A 13,965-nucleotide genomic window follows, 5' to 3' on the forward strand; every position below is an offset into this window, starting at 1 on the left:
TGAGACAGAGCTTCAGAATATAAACCAATACAGATGGCTCCTATTTCATTTTTTTTCACTTCTCTTGATTTCCCCTTTGTATTTTTGCGGACATCTGAGAGAAAAGACAGCAGGAGATTTTCTTAGAACAGGTTTTCTGCTTTTAAGGTGATAGTTTCCTTAATAAGCTGAAATTAATTCAAGTAAAATATTTTGTTCCTATGCAAGATATCTAACAAATACCAGAGACAGAGAGAGAGAAAAAAAGGCAGAATTCACATATATATATACATACATTCAGATTCTTGTCTGTCTCTAGCCATATCACAGTAAAATATTTCTCTTTGCTCACCAAAAGATCTCAGCAGAGAAAGATTTGGGGTATATTGCCTTAATTAGCAGAGTAAGCTAATTTTTTTTTTCAAATAACATACTAGCATGAATAACTGAAGAGAAGACAATGACATTGTAGGTCCTTTCTACTTGAGAATGAATAACAAGGCCTTGATATTGTTGTATATTACAGTAAAACACTGTTTTGTGTATATTTTAAATTATTTTTAAATAATTTAATGTTCTCTTGTTTCTTACTAAGTTCTAGTGACATTTCTTTCTGAGTTCTAACATACCTTCCTTCAAAATCTGCCAAGACCCAGTAGTTTAAAGGACATGGGATAGTTACTAAGAGCATGTAAGGGATCCATAAGCTTAGCAACACGGTTGTATGGTGCTTCCTTCAGCTCACGTTTCCAGACATGATTTTCATATGGCAACACTCACTTCTGTATTTTGCTTACCTGTGTTTACTCACAATAAGAACTTTAAGGCCATGACTTCACAACAAATTACACTGCTTTAACTGAAGATTAGATCTGAAACCTATTCAAGTAGGAAATGGGAGATCTTACTTGCTTCACTTGAGAGGGACAACTTGGGCTTAGATCAAGTCAATTAGGAACAGGTTTAAGTCAAGTGGAAACAGGTTGTCTTTAAAAAGCAATTATGAGATCTCCAGTGATTTGTCTGAGTGTAACTAAAATTTGTGCAAATCTATGTGGAATCCCTAAATCAAAGTTCAAATATCCTGGGGGAATCCTTGCAAACAAAAATTATACACAAGCATAACATTTTATGCTGCAAACCCACACCTTTTTCCCATAAAAAGATTATTTTCATAATATTTCTTCACAGCAACTGTTGCCTACAGTTAGCAGCCTACTGGTATCGTGATGATTTTGCCCCATTCTGCAGTGAAGTGTCAGATTATTAACTATGTCATACCAAGTTGCCATCTAGATTTACAGTAGCTAGCATATTGACTTAATAGCCAACAGATCCTAAATAATTATTCTGAACTACTGACCATGTAGCAGATTAAACTGATGAAGACATGAAATTTATGCTTTTGAGATATCTTGAAGGGGTGTTCAGCAGTAATGTGCATGTGTTGGACTGAGAGAGAGTCAAAATGAAGTCCAATTTACATGTTGCAAAAAGGGATTGGATGGGTAATGAGATCTGATATCTCTATTGGTATAGGATAGTCATGGCTTTTAATAGATTATCCTGGTGTCCATATAGATATTTACAAAGACATTGATTTTCCACGTTTCTGTCCCAGTGCTCCATCCTATTCCCTAATGCTGATGGGCAGAATGAGAAGCCAACCCTCATCAATGCAGCTGGTACATAAATCAACAGCATGGCAAAAACATTCCACAACGAACTTCGAGGCTCTGCCACTGCTGCAGAGCCTGACACAAACACATCTGACGTTCCATCGCTCTTTGGATAGAATTGCTATAGCCACTTGCAATCCTGTGATACTTACAGCCTTCTCCTAAGAAATAGAGGCTGGCTCATTTCTAGCCATAAAGCTTTGTGTCAAAAACCCAAGCTCTTAAAGTCCTGAGGGGAGGGCAGTAGATGAAAAGAGAGGAAATCAACCTGATGTCAAGAAAATACTCAGTTTGCAATCTAATGTTCTGTTTTTAAAAACAACTCCGCAGTAAAAATGGTTACAACCTGCATATCATTACGATCTATTACTAAGATGTTGCAAAAATCTTCCTGCCTTTGCTTTCACCGTTTTTAACCAACACAATCAGGCTAAGGTTTTTCTACTCATATTGACCAGGAGGCTGCATGGACAATCAGGGGTAATTTCACACAGCAGCAGGTTTTGTTTTGAGAACGGCACACACAAAACAAGCCGCTTTCTTTCTATCATTCTGCTTCAGAATAAGAACTACAAAGAGCAGAAAAATAAAATATACTATAAAATACATGGCAGCAAGAATTGAATAAAAACACTTTTTCAATAATGTTGAAGTTTTATTTTTATTTGCCACTTTGCGTGGCAATAAATACTGAGAGGAAAAATGGGGGAAAATATTGCACATTCACAGAACAACAAAAAAATCCGTACTACTATCCGTAGCTGAGGACTGTATAACCAACCACACACAGGTACAAAAACAAAGCCAGTTACTTGTCTTTAGAAGCAGCTGATTCCAGTTAAAATGAAGAAAGAAATTATCATTAGGAGTACAAATAATGAATGTGCTCTGCTGCTGCATGCATATAAAGTCTGAAAGGTACCTCTTCATTCCACATTCTATGTTACAGCTCCTCTCCAGACTTAGCAGAGAATATCCCTAAGTCTAATGGGTTAAATGCTTATTATACCACTGTCTTATTTGTAACATAAGGCACCTACTACAAGCCTACTCTTCATGCAAAATTGCCAATTTATAGCAATATTCCTTGTTTAGAAAACAAGGCTATCCAAACACTATAATTACAATATGCACCAGCAGGCATAACCCTGCATTAATGCACAGACTCCAGATACATTCGTCAAATAGAGTTTTTTTTCTCTTTGCCTTCTTCTCAGGGTACTTTTAAGTTCAGGGACAGAGAACATGTCTTCATTAGAAACATTAACATTCACAGGCTGTAGTAAATTTTGACAGTGAAAAGGTCTCTGTAACCTTTAGTTGTGCAGAAATTTACTTCCCAAGAAAATTACAGCTGGCACTGTCTTAATTAATGCTAGCTTTCTTTTCTGAAAATTGTGGGCTTGTCAGTAAAAAAGGCAGAAAAACCTGAGTTTAAAAGACTGGACACAAAAGACACGTAGAAATAAAGCCCTGCAAAATTTCATAATATTGCTCTGTTTTTGTTCTACAGTAAGGAGATGAAAAGATCTAATTTGATTTTGCCAAATGGAGCAACATATATGTAATATAGAAATGATTTGCATTCTCTCTTTTGTCTTTGAGTTTCATCATGTAAGGAGCGCTTTTTTTAAGCCATTCTGTTTTAAAAGCAATAGGTCAAATAAAATCTATATCTGCAGGGGGAGGGGAATAAAATATCACTTTTTTTTTTTTTTTAGCATTTCTTTAAATGCTCCCAGTAAATCGTAGTTAACAGTAAGAATTGCAGCAGTTTTTCACACGATTTTTAATTACCTGACATTTTTCTAATTTTTAGAATGATTTTAGTAATTGCGTACTAATTTATTTCTTAATATTTATCCATGTGTCTCTAAGTTATATTTTGATGGTATAAATACTTTAGCATATAAAGACTAAGTATTTGGTGACTGAATTTTTATTATCATGCATGATCTTTAATTGCTTGACATGGTGCTAAACGTGTACCTTGCATCTGAACAGCATTTTCCTACACACAGGATGTGTTGTAGTTAAAAACAGGTACGAAAAAATACTACTAGGGGTCCACCAAAATCTCCAGGATGTTGCATATACATTCCCTCATCTTCTCTTCTGGAAGAGATTTCCAGCATTTTGTGTTTGGAATTTCTGTGCAGCCCCCAGCTCTATCTCTGGCAGCAATAAGACTCCAGCTCCACAGAGGAGTCAATGTGCACCAAGATGTGACACCACTTTGGCACTACGGGAAGCACCAATACTGCACGTCAGCGGTTCCAAACATTTTATGCAAGTTTCTACAAGCACTTTAAATTTAGGTACCCCGTATGGATGGTTTATTCATGCTTATGAAATGATTAGTTGGTGCCACTACATCCTTTAATAACTTATTGTGAGGCACGTTATAAAATGCATCATCAATAAATGCTTAAAATGCTGCCACAGCAAGGTGATAAGCTGTTACAACAGTATTTTAAGATGTACGCATTGTTCAAATAGTTTGTCTGTTATTTCAATGCATACTTTCAAGTTTTTTACAAGCATGTTATTGAATGCTGTACAAATAATAAAATATTCATAAAGATCACCTTAATTTAAAGTGTTACTGTGTTTTCCTAACTTTAATGTACATGCCACACATACAGAGCAAGTGTTGAAATACAGAAAGGTAACAGAAGAGAAAAATTCCTATCTCAGATGCAAATCTCTGCTATCACCCTGAGATGGAAAAAATTCACCGCATTCCTCAGACGTAGGGTCTGTATTTTCAAGGTTTGAACCATTAACTATATAAGAAACTGCCATGAATAAGGAAAAAACATACAAAAAAGCAGGCACCTAAAGTCTGAAGTTCTGAAAAAATGTCACACACAAAATGTTTTGGCTGTTTATAGCACTTGGCAACGTTACTGAAATAATAAAATCCCAGCGCAGGCTATGGAGCCCATATGGACAAATGTAGGATGAGGGCCTCTCTTTGCTACTTTCCATACCGGAAAATGAACAGAATAACATTATGGACAAATGTGATAAATGGAGTACAGTCATAAAGCAGCTGCTGATTGGGACATTAGCTTATGCATTTATCTGCTTCTCAGCTTAACCACAATGAACATGAAGTCTTAAGCGATTTTCCAAAAAGGAATGTAACCTCAGGAAGAGAAAGCCAAAGTCATTGCTTAAGAATGGTATACTAGGAACCGCAAGAACATAGCAAGTGGGGGGCGGGGGGGTGTCTAAGGATATACTTACACAAGAAATGTAGTCAAATTTTCTCGGCTCATTCTCAAATTAATTGAACTACTTACATAAGTGAGGAGACTTAAGGAAAGCACTTCCAGATATTGGCCCCACACATTAGGATTTTCATTCCTGCCTGTGTGTCATTTATTTATAGACAGGCTGCAATGAGCCTTTGTTTCAGCATGAAGAAAGGCAGTCGTGTGGATATTTGATGAGGCCAAAGAGACCCAACAGGAGAAAACATTACCCTTGAAGGGGAGAAGACCAAAAGGCAACTCCTGGTGAAACATGCCATACTGCCACTCCTCATGTACGGGACATCCTCCTTCATTTAGTTCATGTGTGCTCACCTCTGGCAAAGGGTAAAGCACTACCAGACTCTGAGGAGGCTGCTGTCAGAGCTCAGTACACACAGATCAGCTTCGTTTAGTGGGATTCTGCCATCTGTGCCGATCTGAACAGCAACTGGCATGACCACGCCATCCTTTTGCCACCTACACAGTGGTTGCTGAGCTCAAGTAGAACTAAATGCAAATATTGTTCTACTCCTTCCTACTTTTCCAGATGCCCATCGAGAACATGCAAGCACAAATCCATTTCCAACAGCCACAGCTGCAGGGATGCCAATCCTTGCTTCCTTGAGCCTTCCCGCAATATGCCTTACTTTTGGCTACATGGCCAAGTGGCACAAGACCAATGTGCTCCTCTTCCTTTCCACAACATTCATTTCTCATTGAATGGGATTGATCGTAAACATATGAAACACTGAATCTTTTAACACACTGGAGTACATAAGGGAACTCTCAACAATTAGCATTCCTGAGTTTGCCTTCTGAAAATTTATTTCCTAAAATTAATTTTTACATGATTAAAAAATAAAGCCAAATGCTTGGTTCTTAGATCCTGACTCTCTAATCACACATATACGTGCCCAACTCTTGCATGCGCTCTTTGATAGTCAAGTAGTCTCAAATTGTGCTTTATCTTGTGTAAGTAGCATTTCTAGGTTGTTTGGTGCTGATAGTATGATTTCCCACTAATTCCTGTCAATTTCCTAGTACCTCATAGACATTTTCTCTATCTTCCTTTGTTTTATTAGTTGTAACAAGGTATTTCAGATTTTCCCAAAATTCTTTTCCCTGTTGATTTTACTTAGTTCCTAATAAAGGTATAATATTACTCATACATGGATGTTTATATAATATTTTAATTTAGATTTATATACATAATTGCTCATCTGCTAGCTTAAGCTTTACCGCAACCTTATGCAGTTGCATTATCTGAGACTTACTTAATCCAAAGTAAAAAGAACGGGGAGGGATGATAAATGCACATCTCTTCCTTCACTAGTTTTTACTGCTCAAGACAGAGGTCTGACAACTGTGAAGTATTTTTACTACCAGGATCCTATGGGTGTTTGGAGATTTTTTAGTCATTCTGATGCAACCTTCACATGACTTCATATGAATAAACTTAACCTTATTCTTTCTTTCACTCTGATCTCACTTAACAACAAAAAAAGACAAAATAGATACAGAATATTTACTTATGCATTTGTTTAAAATGTATGGAATCTTTCCATGTTATGTATCTACTTATTAAATCATTACATATCTGCTTCATAAATCTACAGGTGGACTTACAGGCACCGCCATTTAGTGACAGACACAAACAATGCCTTGTTTTGTTCTTTGGTATGTGAGAATCTTGAAAATACTTATTTCCCTTCAAGGAAATTGTAAATTTCTGGTGTGTGCACACTGTACAAGATCTTCTTGTTAAGTAGATAGAGCCCTTGGGATATAAGAGTATATCACAGTATTTTTGCCTAAGTACTGTTCACGTGTGACACTTCTACCTGCTCCAGGATAACGTACAGATATGTTTTACAGGTTTTCCTAATGGTAATCATGATGCTTCATCTTGCTCTTCTAATAATAACAACATTTTAGCTTTCCTCCTCCCTACCCCCACTTTCTTGGCAAGTCTGACATTCAATTTGGAGAATCTAATGTCAGCAAGAAATCCATATGTACTCCTGAGAGTGGTAGGCATGCCCCTTTGAATCTATTTTTAGGTTACTGTAGAATAGTGATATTTTCTTCCTTCAGTCATTTCTCTTCCAAGCAACTCCCATCTTTTCAATGCTTACAAAGGAATACTTAATGCTTCAACTTACTGAAAATATTTTTTGTGTTCAAAGTGAATGTACACTGGTATGATATGTACAATGACATTGGTAAGATTTGTTGTACAGATCTACAAAAGAGAAATATTTGCAGCAGAAGAGTTTATGCTTCATGCAAAGCAAAGCTAAGACCACAGACACTGTAAGTATATTTAAATTTTACAGAGCAATCTGTTATTTGTCTGATTATAAATATTCAGTTCCTTCAAAGCCAATTAATTCACTGTTTCGGTGTTGATCTTTGACACCAAGACAACCTAACCTCTAGCCTAATTCAAAATTATTCCACTTAAAGAGCCTATATTACATAGGATTTCAGCACTGAGCTTTCAAGATTTCTGAGCTAGTATCGGTCCAAGACAGAAGCAAATCATGCTTGGCTTGTGTGGCCTTCATTTAGTAATCAGTTATTTAAACACCCATTGTTCATCCCAATCCTGAAAATCTACTAAGATTGACACTAATCTACCTGCTTTGGAAATTAAGCACAAAATTCCAGGAATTGCAGTTTACCAGATGGGCTTGCCTGCTCACGTGCCTGGAGACTTATGTCTCCAAATGTTTTCAGTGGCTACAGTTAATGTGGAGTTTGACCCTCATCCTTTGCTGTGAGGACAGGGGTGCAAGTCACCAGAGCTCTTAGCCAACACCTCCAGATGAATCAAACATTTGAAAAAGAAATTAAGCAATTTCAAATGAACTTGGGATAGAATTTGATCTACTTACTGCACCCCAATTATAGCAAACAGTAAATTGATTAAGATCCTGGTTCCCTCCTTCCAGAAAACGCTGGATAAAGATCATAAAGTCACCATTCATCCAATTTACAATGATTTATGCAGATTGGGAAGGGCTGCTTTGCATAATGGACAAAAATTATGGAATGCAGTTATCTGTGGTCTTTGTCATATTGTCTGCCTGTAACTTATCCTACCGCTTGCAAAGCTTATGTTGAACCAACAGTTTTGCTTGGCCTTTCCCAAGCACAAATGTGAAAAATTATCCTCTGGAGGAGATATAGGCAGAGAATTTGAGCTAATCTGCATATTTCCATTACACTTTACCTGTGTATTCACTGTCCACAGAAGGAAGAAGGCAATGGGAGTTCATTCCTTCAGTTTCATCTCACTCATCCTTTGGGAAAGATCTCTGTGGGCTTCTCCTGGTCACTTTACCCTCTCCTCTGAGTCTGTCCATATGGCTTCCATCCTCTTTTCCCATCTCCAACAAAGAGGAATTTGAAGGCCTTAGAAATAAGAAATACACCAACAATTATTATTTCCTGCATTCGAAGCAGGATCTGTAAATGCATTTTCTCCCACATATACCATATTTAAAGCACAACATGATTATTATACTCTCTTCTTATTTGTTTATTTTTAGCACATATCAAAGCCCAGCAGTTCTCCCTCCAGGCTGTATTTGACAAAGTTGCGGAGACTTTCCAGGCCACCTCAAAGCAGAGATTAATCCAAACAATTTAAACCTTTCACTGTTCCACAGGAGGATGGCATTCGATTGGATTATTTAGGGAGGACAAAATGCTTTTGTTGATGAGAGAGATGAAATCCTCAGAGAGTGAAATCAATCTTATGTAGAGACCCTGGAGCATTGATCTTGGTGTACATTGACAATTTCTGGTTGTTTAGCTATTTGGAATGACCGCACAAAATGAGCAAGTTGTTATAGTTTTAAGGTTTTGGTATTTATTGGCAACCCGGGTGCTCATATGATTAATCACACATTCAGAATGTGAGCTCAGTGGAAATTGACTGCAACGCAGCAGAAACAAAGTTTTCAGTTATCATTGTGTAATAAATTGAAGCTATATCCCTAAGCAGATTTGTCTTCAAGTTTCCAATTTGCCTTGTTAAAAGTGTTGTTTATACAGTAGTTAGCAAAAATGCAAGTAATTACGCACAGAATTCTTTCTAAGCGATTCTGTACATTTTTTTCCTCTTTATTGGTTTTCTATCTTCATTATCCAATATTCTGTTATACCCAAGCAGAAACCACATTCAGTAAAAATCAAAAAATAGCCAGGGCACAGACCAAGAACCTGCTTATACCGAGGGCAGCATTTCTTGAATGTAACACCACAAGAAAAGGCCTTCTGAACAAACTAACCCAAATGCAAACATCCTTTAATAACCCACTTTTCTCTTTGTAGTTGCACTGTCTGATGCTTACCACTTAGGAGAAGAACAGAAGGAAAAACATTTTCATTTATATGTTTCATTTAATTAAATAATATTTATTCAGAAAGGAACATTCTAAGTTTTTACGTACACATTTTACATTGTAAGAATATCTGTTTCTTCTACTAAAAAATATGCAAAAATAAAATCATAACTACAATTGGAAATTGGAGAGCAATTTGTGGAATGCAAATACTGAGAGAATTTATTTAAAATGAGGAGTTGCAGGTAGAGAAAACTACTGTGTCTATACAGTAAGGAGCTGCTCCAGCTATGGTATACTGGTAGAGACTTGTGCTGCCAGATATTGATAATGCTTTATAGCCTTTCATACTTGCCACCGGGAATCTCACTGTAACCTTGAAGAAGCAGTTGCTAGGATGTACTTGCTAAAGATAAGAGCAAAACTGTGGAAAAAGGAAAGCCCTGTAAGGCTGGCCTTCTTCCCTAGAGAGGGCTACATGCTCATAATGTACAGAAACTATAACCAGATCAGGAGAGACCTAATTACAGAACTCAGAGATGTTAATGACACACAGAAATTTACATACAGCTGAAAATATGAATATCTCTATGCCAGCGGTCATATCGCCACAGGGTTGGCTTCAGAACTAATGTGTTGTTGTCTGGGAGCATTTTCTGTAAGGTGAAGCCTTTCAAACAGTCAAAACCATTTGTTTTTTAAGTGAACAACACTTACCATAAACCTCTGTTAAATTTTATTGACCAAGATCTTTTTTTCTATTTGTAATTCCTTCTCCTATGCCCTCTCTGAATAGGGTTTGCAACAATAATTCCTCACATTTATCTTTCAATCTCAAAATCCTGTATCTGATTTGGACAGAGCAATCTCCAAAGCAATGAATACCCCTTTAATTTACTGAGAACTTTCAAGGACAAAATTACTGAACGATTTTTCTTAGGCCTCATATTAGATAAAAAGGTTTTTTTTTTTTCATGCTTATATTTATTTATTTTGCCAATTTGCGTAACACTGCCTTGTTGACTGACTTCTATATTTTTTGTTTCTCTTTAGCTTCAGGGAAACATCCCTATATCTTTACCTGTAGTGGAGATAAGGAGTTGTCACAGCTGCTGTCCATGCAGTCCTCAAACCAGAGAGTACTGTAATAAATCTTATTTTATTTTATGGACAAATAAATGCTGAGGTAAAATATTTGAGAATCGTTGCTTGAATACTTGCCATAGCAGCGCTACTGTAATAACCACTATGACATTAATTTACTGCAATGTGCCGTAGGAAGAAGGAAGAAGGAGGGAGAAGGGCATTAAAAGAGAAAAATTACTATCCTTCGGATTTATTGGGATTGGCCTTCCTCATTTTCAGCCATCATTAGTTGATTAGGTGCTGATGACAGTATGGACAAGCGTGCTAGAATAGTTGGCTAAGAAAAGCCCTAAAGGTACTCTGTTAATTGAGATGATGTTCATATTGTACTTACTGAACATAACTGCAGACAGTGAAATAAGAGCTTAGTGTTGTGTAACAGACCACATGAACATTCACTCATTATCAGTCTGTAAAGAGGAGAAAACAGTGTATATAGATTATGATTACTACAGAAAAAGAGATAGTATTAAAAACTGGAGGAGACTATCATTGGAAACTATATTTTATACAGCCTTCTGGGAGGTGTTGAGAAATCTGTCTAACGTTGTTCCACAGTTCCATTAGGGAAACATTACTCTATCAGAGGAACTGAAAATTGACTTATGCCATCATCTTGTAAGAGGTAAGCACCTGAACATAACAGAATATCCAGATTTGCTTACCCACTAGAAGCTTACATGCTATTGATACTCTTTTCATGCTTACATTCAATCTAATTTAAATTTTAAGGCAATTTAGAGAAAATGGCAAAGAAACGCCACTATACTTCCTTCAATCTTGTTTGTGAAAAGTCAGCATTATACACGAAGAGAGAAGTATTCTCTATGCAGAACCCGTAATGCAATAGATAGTTGCATTCAACAGTAACATTTTAGTAACAATGGCAATGCTATTACCAATAAATCCACGATGTTAAATAATTTAATATGGACATTAGCTTGCTCCTTGCTGTGGCCAACATGAATTTCAAACTTGGTGCCTAGACAGACAGCCACAATGAAAATGCTTTAAATCTTCAGGAATGGAATGGACAGTAGTTTAAAAGATCCTTTAAACTTCTAGGCAAATCTCAGCTCTTTTCAACAAAATTGTCCTAGGAGTATACTGCCCACAAAGCAAAATTATCCCAGTACCTCTGTGCTCTGAAAGTTCAAAGTTAAATTAAATTTGCCCTCTTTCCAAAAAGTGAGCAAACTAAATCTGATCATTAGCATGTTCACACTCAATATATCCAGGTATGGAGAACAAGAGCTCAGCAACACCAGAAACAAGTTACACAGAACTCTGGAAACTCAAAAAATGCAGCTTTGTCATGGTTAGACATTATTCCTGTTCATTAAATTCTAGTATTGGCTCTTAAATGTAAGTATTTGTATTTACTAACCTACTATGATAGATCACTGGGCCTAGATTGAAAAACCCACCTTTGTGAGGCAGTAAATGACAGAATCTTGCTTCCTCAACCAAACAGGAACTCACTTCCTTTGGTCATTCATGACCTACCAACTTCTTCCCACCATAAGAAGATATGGTAAAAGTCAGGAAACTATGAATACTCAGGAGCATGAGGCAAAAAACAGCACAGATGTTTGTAATATGCCTATAAGGAGCAGTGTACAGAGTGCCAGAAGAGTGCAAAATCGACATTATTTCTGGTTTATCTTTCGCTTCAAATGCTTTACTACATGGTCAAATCAGTAATTACCATTGTTGTCGATGGCCTCCAGCATATTTTTTTTACTGGACAGCATTAGCATTCAAGAGCTTATTCATCAGATTCTTCTTACAATAAATATGGTTCTATCTTTAACGTCCAGTGTGATAATAAATGGCATTGCTTTCCTTCAGACAACATCTGTTGTGACTTTGGCATTCAGCTCAGTGGGAGGTGAGCAGCGATTGATCACATTATTGGATATCTAGACACGCTGTGGCAGCATCTTTAGCAAAAGGCTTTAAAACTTAAGGAAGTAGACTGAGTAATCCACAAAAAAAATGAAGAATATTTGAAGAATCAAGAAAAGAATCAAGACATTCAAAAGAAACAAGAGATTCTGGATCAGAAACATGAAATACTCTCAAAAACACTAGTGCAAAAATACCCCTTTTAAAATACTTATCCAAGGAAATGCTAACAGGTTCTGGCTTTTGCAGTTCATGTTGTCTGCTTCTAAAATCATTGTGATTTTGGATTCATGCGTTGCACTCATGGCAGTGACAGAGAACAGACATGTTCAAAGTGTGCTTTACCAAGAGCTGTCAACATTTGAACTAGAAGAGTGATAGCTTTGACAGGTTTTGGAGATTCTGCTTCCTGCCGCTACCTAAGAAGGCTGATACAAGAAATAGAAATCACCAGACTCAGGCACTGAAATTTTCACCAAGTCTTGCAGCTGGCCAGGAACAATGTTGTTGCATATTTTAGAATAGGATTATAAGCAGAGTAAATGTATAATGTGTAAATCAATCACAATAGAGATCGTTGGTTACCTGCAGTTCGGGAAAATATACAGTGAGGTAGAGTGATGCAACAAGAACACAGCTATGGCAATGCCACTAAGTCGGTGAATTTTTCATGTGGAAAACGCTGAATAACGTCTCTGCTCTAGCTTTGGATGGTTTCCATACTTTTCCTCAGCAGGTATAAAAGCACTGTGCACATGCTGTTCAATCATAGGGCACACCTGGTTCCCTGGACCAACACCACATGCCATGGATGCTGATTGTGGTTTATCTTTCTTCCCATATTTCTATGAAATAAGATTAAAACATATGTACCATTTTGGCAAAAAACACCTTTGCACCAAGAAGTCTAACAAACAGTAAAAGTAGGTGTGTTACGTTATTCAGCTCAGCTGTAGCCTTCATTCAATTAACTCACTTTCTTACCACCTTCATGCTAGTTAATATTGGAGAGCGAAGTGGCAATGAGCTTCTTCCTATTCCAGGTTAATAAAACAGAGAATTAGGGGACAGAAAATAAAATACTTTTTTTGTTGTTGTTGTTCTTTTTTTGTTCTATTGGTTGAATCTGAGGAAGTTCCTCTTTATGGGAAAAAAATGTGAGTATAGAAAAAGTCTTCAAATTGGCTAATTTTGCTACATAAGTCTGTCTGTATAGTTCTTAGAGAAGGCTCAGTCGCAAGCAAAGCAAATAATGATGGTGTCATATGTGGTCATTAACACAAGCAGAAGCATTCTGGGGGTTAGGGCACTTTTTCCTCATGCTGTTGTTAATAACAAGGGAAAGATGAGAAAGATGAGATTTCTTCTATCTCAGAGAGTGTGACTACAGTGTTTCAATATATTCAAAAGCTCATTACACAGTACTCTCATCCAGGATGCCCACCGCTTCCTAATGCTCCTGAACAATGGAAACATATCTTCTCTGCCCCATTATTGCTCTTGGAGGAAATGATGCCAGTCTCCATGAACGTGGTTTCCCTGTTTAAGGACAGCTGAAGAGACAGCAAAGTATAGAAGAAGAGATTAAAGAAATTTATGGATACGGAGAGAAAAATTTTAGTCGGCAGAGATTACTGAAAG

At 36.9% G+C, this 13,965-nt stretch overlaps 1 long non-coding RNA gene across 3 annotated transcripts in view; it reads right to left on the reverse strand.

Moving 5' to 3' along the window:
* The window catches only part of LOC112533279, a 182,280-nt gene that overhangs the window by 32,298 nt on the left and 136,017 nt on the right, over positions 1 to 13,965 (reverse strand). For all 3 annotated transcript variants that reach the window (XR_005863058.1, XR_005863057.1, XR_005863056.1), the window contains one exon: positions 8,154 to 8,335. This is a non-coding gene — a long non-coding RNA (uncharacterized LOC112533279). The remainder of the gene's footprint in view (positions 1 to 8,153; positions 8,336 to 13,965) is intronic.

This window comes from Gallus gallus, chromosome 11 (assembly GCF_016699485.2).
Source record: "Gallus gallus isolate bGalGal1 chromosome 11, bGalGal1.mat.broiler.GRCg7b, whole genome shotgun sequence".
In the NCBI taxonomy this organism is placed as follows: domain Eukaryota; kingdom Metazoa; phylum Chordata; class Aves; order Galliformes; family Phasianidae; genus Gallus; species Gallus gallus.